At 37.4% G+C, this 13056-nt stretch overlaps 1 long non-coding RNA gene across 1 annotated transcript; it reads right to left on the bottom strand.

Annotated features, from left to right (window-relative positions):
- Positions 1–204: 204 nt before the first annotated feature.
- LOC149803988 (uncharacterized) lies at positions 205–7342 on the bottom strand. The gene is made up of 3 exons (XR_016420000.1): positions 6930–7342; positions 4892–4980; positions 205–1005 (listed from the first exon to the last, which is right to left on the bottom strand). It is a non-coding gene; the product is annotated as an uncharacterized LOC149803988 (long non-coding RNA).
- Positions 7343–13056: the final 5714 nt, after the last annotated feature.

Raw genomic sequence — 13056 nt, 5'->3', positions numbered from 1 at the left:
TCTTAAAATTCTGCAAAAGGTATAAATCATAAAAAATATAGGTAAAACGTGTATAATCCTTCTTTCATACAAATTTCTGATTGTACATTTTTATTTAATTTTTTCCCCTTCCATTTCATGGTTTCTCAAGTTAGTAAATGTCTACTTAAAAGTTCTTTGATCTGCACAGAACAATTTTCACAGTCAAGGAGTATATATCAATACTCAAAAGTATAAAAATAATTTTATTTTCGATGAAAGTGTACACTTTTGTAAGAAAAGAAGGTAATATTTTAAACGTATTTCTTATCATCATTACGTCAGGATTCATTAAGTAAGTTTCCGTCTTATTTCGATTTATTCTTTCTTTGATATTATTGAGAACGATTGCAATTCCAGTAGTACGTGTTCGTGTATTGTACTTTACTTCTTTTTGAGGAACTTAAAACCAGTCTACAATTCTCATAGCGCCGCATAGTGACAGACACAAATGATAGGTAACTCCATTCGCGATGTACATTTTTCCAGATTTATATCAACCATACCAATGACATTTCTGGAAATAGCAGCGCTCTCTACGTAACATGTTTCTGTTACAAAGTTCTGTTATTAATAATCGGTATTGTCCCATTTTCATATCTATCTCCATATAATTTATCCAATGCCACAAACAAGTTTTCAAAGTACTTCATTCTTTTGGCATTTTTCGATTCATTTGTATTTAATGCAGCTGGTGTCTGGCACGGACCTGAGCATTTCGGATCGTCTGTAGTTAGGTATTTTCGTGTCGGTTTTGCCTCACAAGGGTTACTAAGGTAGGTAATCGCACTCACGCAGGCGAGAAGGGAGACGATAATGCTTGCCCCAAGTAAGATTGCAATGCATCTACTATAGATGAACTTCTTTCTTTCATCATTCGTCTTTCTGTAAAGCTGGCGAAGGATTAAACTGACTGGTCCTAGGATCGGATTGAAGAATGAGGCACCAAGTCCAATCCAGATGAAAGATTTTCGATCTAATTCAGCTCTGAAAGAAGAAATAAAAGAAAATCCACGCAATTTTAGGAAGTTGTTAAATACCCACCAAATAAAAAAAAAATGATCACGAGACTCTAAGTTGAAATACCATCAAATGAAATCTTGTGACAGTTGTCATGGGAAACTTCAATGAGACAAATATATACGATTTAACAATTAGTGACTACAGCCAGCAGTAATAATGAGAAAGAAGACGCTTTCCCTAAATAAAGGAATAAATGAAAGACATAATAGAGGTAGATATAATTTAGCTTATGTGGTGCATGTTGGTTTTAATTCTTACCTGTACGGTACCGACCCAACGACCTTGTCTTACCTGTACTGTACCGACCTGACGAGCTTGTCTTACCTGTACGGTACCGACCCCACGACCTTGTCTTACCTGTACGGTACCGACCCCACGACATTGTCTTACATGTACTGTACCGACCCCACGACTTTGTCTTACTTGTACTGTACTGATCCCACGAACTGTCTTACATGTACGTTACCGACCTCACGACCTTGTCTTACCTGTACGGTATCGACCCCATGACCTTGTCTTACCTGTACTGTACCGACCTCACGACCTCGTCTTACCTGTGCGGTACCGACCTCACGAGCTTGGCTTACCTGTACGGTGGCCTAGTGGTTAAAGCGTCCGCCTCGGATGTGGGAGGTCGAAGGTTCGATCCCTGGCCAAGTCATACCAAAGACTTATACAAATGGTACTAACAGCTGCCTCGCTTGGCGCTGAGCATTAAGAGTTAGTGTTAGGACTGGTGTCAGGATAGTGTAACTGGGTGGGGCATCATGCTACATGTCTTAAAGCTACCTTAAAAATCCAAATCTCTCTCTCTCTCTCTCTCTCTCTCTCTCTCTCTCTCTCTCTCTCTCTCTCTCTCACACACACACACACACACGCACACTTACCTGTATTTTAGCGATCCCACGACCTTGTCTTACCTGTACGGTACCGACCTCACGACCTTGTCTTACCTGTATGGTTCCGACCCTACGACCTTGTCTTACCTTACTGGCAATAAATGTTGTACTGGTGAGGCGTACCTGACCGTACCGACTTACTGGCACCTCCATGGTCTTGTAAGATTGGCTATGGTTAAGTGTTTGATTACTCCATCATTTACACCCATACTGAATGATTCAGGGATGTATGGAGAACATACGTAGCTAAAAGAAAATTTGCACAAGTCTGGTTCAAAATTGTGTTGTCGGGTAATACGGATGAAAATCTTTTCTGGTTTTGATCGTTTCGGAAATTCGGGTTACCCCCCCCCCCCCCAACCATCAACACCGTATCATCGTTCATGTTCTGTCCATTAAGATATTTCATTGGGACGTTTTTGTTTATGTATAGATGTAATAATGTCCCCTGTGCTTCGGGTATGGTTTCTTTCGGGGTTGAATATAGTCTGTAATTTGGGAATTTTTGTGCACCGTAGAGAGGGTGGGTTGTGTAAATCGCAAATGGGTCAAAGTTTGATAGAATAGGCTTACAAGGGAGATAAATTGACTGATACGATGTCCCCCTAAGAAAAAATCATGCACACACACACAGAGACCTACAAACACACATACACATAGACACACAGACAGACATAGATACACACACATACACACACAGACGTACACACCACACACGCACGCTAGTGATTATACTTAAACAAGAAAGTTAAATAATTAATATGAAGAGTACATGGGTAAAAGCGTAGATCGACGATACAGTCCAAAGGGGACAAGTACAGGCTTAAAACATCTACAAACGATATAATCCAAAGGGGACAAATACAGGCTTAAAACATCTACAAACGATATAGTCCAAAGGGGACAAGTACAGGCTTAAAACTGCTACAAACGATACAGTCCAAAGGGGACAAGTACAGGCTTAAAACATCTACAAACGATACAGTCCAAAGGGGACAAGTACAGGCTTAAAACATCTACAAACGATATAGTCCAAAGGGGACAAGTACAGGCTTAAAACATCTACACACGATACAGTCCAAAGGGGACAAGTACAGGCTTAAAACATCTACAAACGATACAGTCCAAAGGGGACAAGTACAGGCTTAAAACATCTACACACGATACAGTCCAAAGGGGACAAGTACAGGCTTAAAACATCTACAAACGATATAGTCCAAAGGGGACAAGTACAGGCTTAAAACATCTACAAACGATATAGTCCAAAGGGGACAAGTACAGGCTTAAAACATCTACAAACGATACAGTCCAAAGGGGACAAGTACAGGCTTAAAACATCTACAAACGATACAGTCCAAAGGGGACAAGTAAAGGCTTAAAACATCTACAAACGGTATAGTCCAAAGGGGACAAGTACAGGCTTAAAACATCTACAAACGATATAGTCCAAAAAGGACATGTATAGGTTCAAGACACATCTGTAGTCCAGAAGGGAAAAGTGCCAGTTAAAACCATCTAAAACGATCAGTCAATAGGGGCCAAGTACAGGCTTAAAACATTTATATTCGATGCAGTCCAGAGGGGTCTAGTGCACGCTTAAAACATCTATTTGACGATACAGTCCAGAGGAGACAGGTACAGGCTTAAACACATCTAAAGCCGATACAGTCCAGAGGGTGAAAGTACAGGCTTAAAACATCTACAGCCGATACAGTCCAGAAGGGACAAGAAGATGCTTAAACCATCAACAGACGATATAATCCAGATAGGATAAGTACAATCTGGAATACGTCTATACACGATACAGTCCAGAGGGGGCAAGTACATGATTATAAACGTCTATAGACGATACAATCCATGGAGGACAAGTATATGATTATAAACGTCTATAGACGATACAATCCATGGAGGACAAGTACATGATTATAAACGTCTATAGACGATACAATCAATGGGGGACAAGTATATGATTATAAACGTCTATAGACGATACAATCCATGGAGGACAAGTATATGATTATAAACGTCTATAGACGATACAATCCATGGAGGACAAGTATATGATTATAAACGTCTATAGACGATACAATCCATGGAGGACAAGTACATGATTAAAAACGTCTACAGACGATACAATCCATGGAGGACAAGTACATGATTAAAAACGTCTATAGACGATACAGTCCAGAGGAGACAAGTACATGATTAAACACGTCTATAGACGATACAGTCCATGGAGGACAAGTACATGCTTGTAGACGATACAGTCCTGAGAAGACATTCTGACGTGTAAGCTCTCATATTTGTTAAAGACGCATTCGCGTGAATTTCAACATAATTATTCAGCTTTGAAAAATAGTAATAAAAAAAGACATTGTCAAAATTTTTCCTGAATACTAATTGATACTAAGCTTATGAAATAGGTAATATCTGTCCATAACGTTTAAACTATGGTTCCTCCAACAAAGAAAGATTAGCTACATATTTTGTTTACACGAGGAACTAGTATTTCTTTACACGGGAATTCAAGGAAATATTTTTGCTACATGATTTCTTATCATAGGGAATTCATTCTCTTTTAAAGGTAAGAAAATATAATTCCATTTGAATAAGAAATATTCCCCATGTATCGAATGCTCCATTTTTAAACATGTTAAATGAACTTATTTTCCAACATCTCCATGCTAAAATATACTTCTGTATATTTGACAGCCTGCAAAATCAAACAGGTACTTTTATAAAACTTCAGCTTTATGTTACAAATCTATATTACTTGTTTGACATATTGAAATCCTATTTTCGAGCGTCCTGCAGACGAGAGAAAACGGACTCGTATACTTGTTGAAGAAGAAGCGAGTTGTCATTCTGACTGGTAGTTACTCAGTTGGTAAGTTATATTTGTCAATGTATTCTTTAATAGAATTGATGTTAAGAACCCAATAATTACTTACTGAAATTCTAAAAACGCCTTCGATCGCGAAGAGCTACTACTTTCGGTGCTAACAAATGGTCCGTACATCTGTATTTTTGGAAGCCGTATCTGTAAAGGAAAATAAACCTAGAAATCTATCTAAAATTCAACGGTAAATATTTCTTTTTCTTCTACTGGCATATCTGAATTAGTATTCGGTTATATCCTTTGAAGAGATTGTCAAAGTTACGAAAATGTAAAAAAAAATTTTAAAAAAATTAAAAGAAATTTTAATTTAATACTAACCCTTCGATGCGAAGCGATATATTTAGTCGTTCTTCACGGTTGTTGATGTAAAAACTCGGTGGCATTATGCACTGCGTTACGTAATGAACTGCACCTGTGTGTGTGATTAGCTGATGACAGTACTTTTGGACATTGTTTTGGAAATTATGTGCCCGCTAATCACCCCATGTTTTGTGAACTGCACCTGTGTGTGTGATTAGCTGATGACAGTACTTTTGGACATCGTTTTGGAAACTATACGCCCACTAATCTCCCCATGTTTCGTCAGTAAGGCTTTTATGATGGCGTGGTTACACAGTGTTTGAGAATAATCCCTTTGTAGGTGCCAACTATAAAAAAAAAATTGCTCGGGTGATATGTTCCTTTAAAATTACTCATACGTATGCGTCCTCTGAAGAAAAATGTGGATTTTTTTTATTATACAAAATGTTTCTTTTTGTAATTATGTACAGCCAATCAGAGATATTCATTCTCGTAAATACAGTATTAAATATTTCACAGACTGATTTCATTGCAACTGAGAGATATTCATTCTCGTAAATACGGTATTAAATATTTCACAGACTGATTTCATTGCAACTGAAATGTAGTCTGTGACATAAAATCAGATATTAGTTTCCTTCCAAAAAATAGTCATATAATTAGGATGTACATGGCAGCAGGATTTGATCATGGTAAGGTTGTCAGTTTGTAGTTGACTAAGAGTTTTCCAAATATTTTTTGTTTCTCAAAACATTACTTGACGTCATCGAATGTGCGTACATACAAACGGTGTGTGTGTGTGTGTGTGTGTGTGATTAGGATTTTAATGTCGCTTTAACAATGTTTCAGTCATATCGCTACGATGTCTGCAGTGTGGCAGTTTTATGGTGATGTCTAGCACTGGGGCATAATGCTGCAGACACGTACCAACATGTCCCACCCAGTCACATTATCCTGACACCAGGCCGACCAGTCCTAACACTAACTTCTTAATGCTGAGCGTTTAGCGAAGCAGCTGTTAGTACCATTTTTGTAAGTCTTTGGTATGACTCGGCCGGGGTTCGAACCCATGACCTCCCGCATCCGAGGCGGACGCTCTAACCACTAGGCCAAACTCGGTAACATTTGTCGTTATTATTTTATATGGGTGTGTCTGGCGAATGTTTATATGAGAGGTGTGCGCGTGCAGTGATTGCCATGAAAAATGAAAGTAAAATGTGGGAACCAACATCTCCCTATGTGCACACGGCAGTTATCGTCAACTGTAAGAAGTTTTTTAAAGTTTAGAAGTTACAAAGAAACATATTTTCTCCACAAACTGCGGCATTGCACAAGAGGCGGAGAGTCAGGCACCCTTAATAAATTCAGGCAATTTTTTTTTACAAAATAGATGAAAATAATGGAAAATCTGAAATAATTAGAATGTAATCTAACCTAACCTTTAATCGTTTCAGTCATCTAGTTCTACCAATGACAGATGTTTTCTTTAATGTGTACAAGCGTTACTAATAGTGGTCGCTGACAAAATGTATCATCTCATTAAGTTATTAGTGGAGATTTAAAATCCAACGTGACTAATCTCGTAATCTAAAAAAAAGTGTCTTGAACTTACACAACAGACGACTTGTTCTTAACCTTAAATAATACGAAGTTTAGCCGATGAAACAGGCACCAAAGATGTGAGACATATTTGTCAGGGCCTTTTTAGATTGCATGTTTTTGTTGTTTTAAAGCACATTGAACAAATTGAATTCTCATAAACAGCAATGTTAATGTTTTGCAAAACTTACCATTCTTTCGTGGTAAGAAGGCACACATGCTGGCGTTATAATCCCATGCAAAATCTATCCAAGAAAAAATTCTTAATACGATCAATAAGTTATGCCACACCGCTTTTGTGGAAAAATCGGCCTTGGTGAGAAATATCACTGGAATCTGATTAAAACCAGATATAGACTGTCCTACATGAAGGTCTGACAGCGATCGCTTATGGGTCATGTTCTGGAAGCCTTTGAATTAGCCAATGGAAATGCAGCTTTCAGAAATCTGAAAGTGAATCAAATCGTTCAGCACACATCGATGCTCTTCAGACATACTACTCAATGGGAAGATAAAAGACTTCGTCTAATTGGTTAAATACATTTAGTGATTACGGTAATAATATGTCACCATAACATGACTCCTAAGTAGTCGCTGTCAGATCTTCACGTAGGACAGTGGAGATCTGACTTTAATCCGATTGGATATCACTGTTTATATATTTTAGTACATGTGTGTTTACATCAATCAAAATGAAAATAAATTTAAGTTCAAGTCTACTATTGTGTACAATTTACGTAAACGAAGGCTTGTGTACAAAGGAATGCCAACTGAACTTGAAACTCAAAATTTCTGAAAATGTTTATGTTTCACCTTGTTTCTGACGATGTCTTGTTAGAGTCTTGGTAGGAATTTCTGAGAGAGAGAGAGAGAGAGAGAGAGAGATGGCATCTTCTTTTGAATTCTAATTCACTTATCTTCTTCATTATTTTCCTGATTCTTCTTTATCTTTGCCTTCACTTATTCTTTTGCGTTGTAGACACTCCAAGGACCCATGTCCAAAAGCAGTTATCTTTGCTCTTATTTCCGAACGAGGTATCACGGTTATTGATATAAGTGGCAACGTTTCGTTTACGATGAGGATATTCTGCATATCATGTGTGTGACTGACGACGACAACATGACACGTGACTCAACACAAGGAACGTTGTATTATCGCAAGCTCTTCCTTAAGGTCCATTTCCTTCGTATAACAAACTGGTACATCCTCCAAACAAACAGTCGTGAGAATCCAAAAGGTCGAATGCCTGCGACACTTTTGTGTTTGTTCCTAGTTCTACTACCTCGTATCCACGAGCTTCCATATCTGACGTCGTTTGTGCGTTCTGTTGTACATGTCTTCCATAGTTATCCCCGTATACTGATTTTTCAGTTCAAATCAGGATAACACCACCAATGCCAGAGAGATCCGTTTAATTCGTAAACAACAAATACCAAACACTGACGGCATAAGGACCACTCTTTTATCCACCGTTTCTGGCATGTTATACTTATTTGTGTTGAGTCTGACATATGTAAAGCAGACTACGCACAACCTTCTCCGAACACCGACAACTCATCAATAGATTTGTCTGAGGTGTTACAGTAGAAATCCTTGATATTTATAAAATAAAATCTTTTGATGTTGGTAATACGAATAACGTGGATATATTCACGCAATCTCTTTCGAAATTCCTGCTTATTCCAAAAGGGTTGCTGCATCTCTTAGATGTTAGGACAAGTGTGAATCTCTATTATTCTGTGATAATAGCTTCCATTTTGTTAGATCAGTGTCATCTGTATGGGCTCTAGCTCTCATGCTGGTGTGGGCTAAACAAATATTGCCCCTGGTAAAAGTCATTCTTAAGGATGATAAATTTGATGGAGGGCAATTAATTCACTAATAATACCCTACGTTGTTGTCCGCTATCGGAAGGATGTGAAACACGAGACATCGATATAGTTGTGTTTACATTTGTAATGTGGGGCACAGAGTGGCCGAGTGGTCTAAAGGGCTGACCGTTACGGATCACTGCCATCTCACCTATGTCTGTGTGGGTTCGAGTCTCGGGTTCGGCCAATTTGGGTATGTGAGAAAACTTGCCAGTAGCTTCTCGTGGGTCGGTGGTTCTTTCCGGGTTTTCTCTGGGTTCTTCCTCCACCATTTATACTGGCCGCCTTGTATAGCCTATCTTGTGCTGAAAGATGGAGATAAAACACAAAACAACAACATCTGTAGTGACGAAGACAGCCTTTGATTCAAGTACGCAGTTAATTTTTGTCGATGATATTAAAAGGTGTTAAATTTAGTAGGTTTGATATATTCTATCAAGACGGGGGAGATTTCACATTGCCATGGGTAACGAAAATGCACATGCACGAGTAACAGAAAGGCACGAACAATATTGATCTTTCAACTCGAACAGTATAGAATCAAATAAACCTATAATAAACGGGCTACCTTTCTTTGCGGTCAGATGGGACTTAAATTCTTTGAACATGACTGTGTATGTGTACGACATTGTTCAATATAATCTGGAAGAGACTTTGTAGACTGAATATGAAAATAATCATCAGGAGCGACAGGCTACTTTCACTCTCAATCATCTCGTCAAAATCGCTTGGATGGATTTGTGGTACTAACTCTCATCCAGTGGCGTGCGACACAGAACATCGCCTTTGTTTTGTTGCTTGCTTCTCCTTGGAGGTTTTTTTAATCGCTTCGTAATCGTGGTCTTTTCAAGTTTGATTTGATGATGCTACTCTCTTTTGCACTCTGTATAGATCTTTCGTGTAATATATACTTAGACTTACAATGAATCAAGATGGAGGAGCAAGAAAAGATGAAGCTTAGGGTGAAAGACTTTCAAGCCATCTTACAAGACCTCTGAAGAGACTTAAACACATTCCCGGGACAGTAGTGAAGACACTTGCTGCTTATGTCAAGAGAAAGGGCATGGGATTCTAAATAACGTCAAAGAAATGGAACCGGTCATCCTAAGAAATGGGAAATCTGGTTCCGAACAAAAGGATAGATTAATTTTTGTGTGCTACAAGCAAGTACATTGGTCTTCAGCGTGTCCAGAGCCGAAACCCAAAGACGAAAAACGATAAAGGAGAATAAGAAAGAAGAAGTAGAGATTTCAGAAAAGAAGAAGCAGAAGATCGTTCCCTGTAAGAAATTGAAACTAGGAAAGCTAAAAAGACTGTCAGGTGAATAAAAATAAAAATGGACTTTTGTCAAATGATGAGATTGAAATTAAATGTTACTCATATTTCACGAGAATCTGATAACAGTAAGTCATGATTCAATTGTGTTTTATTTGTTTCTGATTCCTCTCTTCAAGTCTCTTCTATCTTGTTTAGATGTGTACCATTTATATAGTTTTTCATGTTACGCTCATGGGATTTTATCTCCCATACGTTCACATACATACATACATACATACATACATACATACATACATACATACATACATACATATTATTTTTTATCAAGAAGTTACCAACGTCAATCTTTGACTACATTTAGGCTAGTGATTAGTGATGTTTCATTTCCCCTTCTGCTCGTCTTTCTCTTCTACAAAAACACGTTTTTCCCTCTTGGTGTCGTTGTAAATTTATCTACTCTTTTCTTTCTAATTTAGCTTCTGTTTGAAATCATCCCATTCTAACGTCGCAATGAGAAATTGTTTGTGTTCAGAATGATTAACAGAAAGCCAAATCTAATAAATCCGGTTCAGTCATGTATACTGTACTGTTGGAAAGTGTCAATCACTCTGACATGACTGATGGTAGAAATGGTACTTTGTACATCTATAGAAATTCGCACTACCCGTCATTCAGCATTCTGATTAACAGATGCAACAGACGACGAATGAGATGAATGACACGAACTCTGAGTTGCTGATACTAGAATATATATATATATATATATATATATATATATATATATATATATATATATATATATATATATATATATATATATATATATATATATATATATATATATAAAGTTCAATGTTTCACCAGTCTTACCATTCATTCCCAAAGAATCAAAACGTGGGTCTGGGTTAATTAACAAGCAGCAGGGAGGGTGAACCCTGCAAGGTTTAAAAGGGTCCATTTGTGAAAATAAAGCTTCCTACTAAAAAATATAAAAATACACGGTCAATAACACCAAACCGAAGCCTCTAACCAATCGAGATTCCTCTAATTGGGTTAGCATAATAATATACAGATGGTCCTGATGACAATTCTGATAACTGTTTATGTTTATAATAAATATCCAACGTCGGCAGATTCAGAATAACTAAGTTCCCCCCCCCCCCCCCGTTTTATTCTCCATTCGCCGCATGATGCATCAGCGCCTATATGTAATTGTTCTAGCAATCCTGTATTTTTATTGGTATAAAATGAATCTGTGGCGACTCTAACCGCGGTATCAGGAAATATGCTTATCATCGATAATAAATTTGTCGAAACGTTCGCAAGCATCGAAGATCTTAAATTAGTAAACTATGGTGAGTCACCATCAGTGTAACTCACATTTGTACCTAATTTAGTTCCGTCCAGTAACTTAACATTACTTCGATTTATAAATGTGTTTCTCTCCATTGTATCAACAATTATAAAATCTAACTCAGCATCATCTATAATTAATATTGTACAATGGCGTTTATAATCAAATGATCCTCCTTGCATAAATTTACCAATTACTTTTCTGCCAAGATCTTTTGTGATTTTAATCTCCAAATCAGTTATATAAGGATTTTCATCAGGTTAATATTTCTTTGTTGTGGTAAGCAAACCTGTTTCTGCGGACGGTATGATATAATTGCTTCACTTGCAACCAACGATATTAATAATTTTACATCAAGCATATAACGTAATAAAACTATTTTAGCCCAGCCGCGTTCGCTAAAATGTTTTCGAAATCAAACAGCGACAATTGGATGAAGGTTTTTCGGTGCAAATTCGAATGACTCAATGCATACAAATCCAGCTAAGACAAAACCTGATAAGAGTCCGTTTATCACCATTCTGGTCATCTCGTGTGTTGGATGTCCAAATCTCTTAAAATATGCAGAACACTCTCCCATTCCAGGAAAACTTCCGGGATAACATGCAACGATATCAACAGAGATAAGATCTTTATAATCGTATTTAGTATTCCACAATCCTCCGTGTCCGTATTCAATACAACTGCGTCGGATGTCATCTAGAAAAATGAGCAGCAACTAGCGGAATGGCAAAACAAATACTCATTAATTGTTCAGCATCATCGGTATTTTTCAACGCAAGATTTTTCATTCTTCGTAGAGAGATTGTGTACAATAAATATCTCAATTAGGTCGTATAAATTGATCATAGTTTCCATCATCGGAACTTTGAAACATAGAATTTAACAGTTCGATTTCGTGGAAATATTGTTATATCATAAGTCCACGCGGGTGCGTTTTGATCTGTAATCTCTTTCGAAGCTCCATTTTTTATTTTTAGATTCCTACAAAATCTCTACGGTAATGTCTTCACTCTTATAGGAAATATTCATATTTTTCCTAGTACAGCGACGTCTTTGATAGACGCTCCATCATCTTTAACTGTTCTGCCCACTCATTTTTTTTACGTCGTAACTCCGTTAAACCGTTTCCAAGTATCGCGTTTGTGAAATGTTCTGTAACAAGCTCAGCTACACAATTTAGCCTTGACAGTTTCATCGGTTTGAGATCATCAACGCTAGGTTTATCATTTATCGTATATATTGCATAAACAACTGCAGTCACAGGATACGCTCGTTCATAATAAGGTCTGTCAATACCAGTCAACATTCCTCGTTTGGAATTTTTATTTAACTTTATAATATCTCCAGTGTGGTGTAGTTAAACAGGGTTAAGTGTGTAACGGATACTCCATGTATCGTCTACTTCCGCAATAAACTTTATTCTGATAAAGTATCTTTGATTGTCTAGATAATTAATAATCGTCGATGCTCGTTAGTCATTCATTGTAGCATCTACGTCTTGGATAATTCTGAATGTTGACCACACACGTCGCTAAATTCTTTCTTGGCGCCACAAATACTTTTAATCAGAGTTTTATTCGTCGGATCAACCAGAGCTCTCCTCGGCAGGTCAGGGGATATTCTGTCAAGATCGAATCTAACTTTAGAGGGTTTAATCACAGATAATCTCACAAACTCCTCCATATTTTAATTAAGGCAATTATATGTTTAAATTGAAGAATATATATAGATTCAAGCAAGAATAAATGCAAATGTTTGATGATCGGCTCTACAACTCCTTTTATTCAGTCTTGCGTAAATGAATTATGTGG

Source organism: Sinohyriopsis cumingii, chromosome 3, assembly GCF_028554795.1.
Source record: "Sinohyriopsis cumingii isolate HCF-2022 chromosome 3, ASM2855479v2, whole genome shotgun sequence".
In the NCBI taxonomy this organism is placed as follows: domain Eukaryota; kingdom Metazoa; phylum Mollusca; class Bivalvia; order Unionida; family Unionidae; genus Sinohyriopsis; species Sinohyriopsis cumingii.
This window is presented reverse-complemented; position numbering and strand designations above follow the sequence as displayed.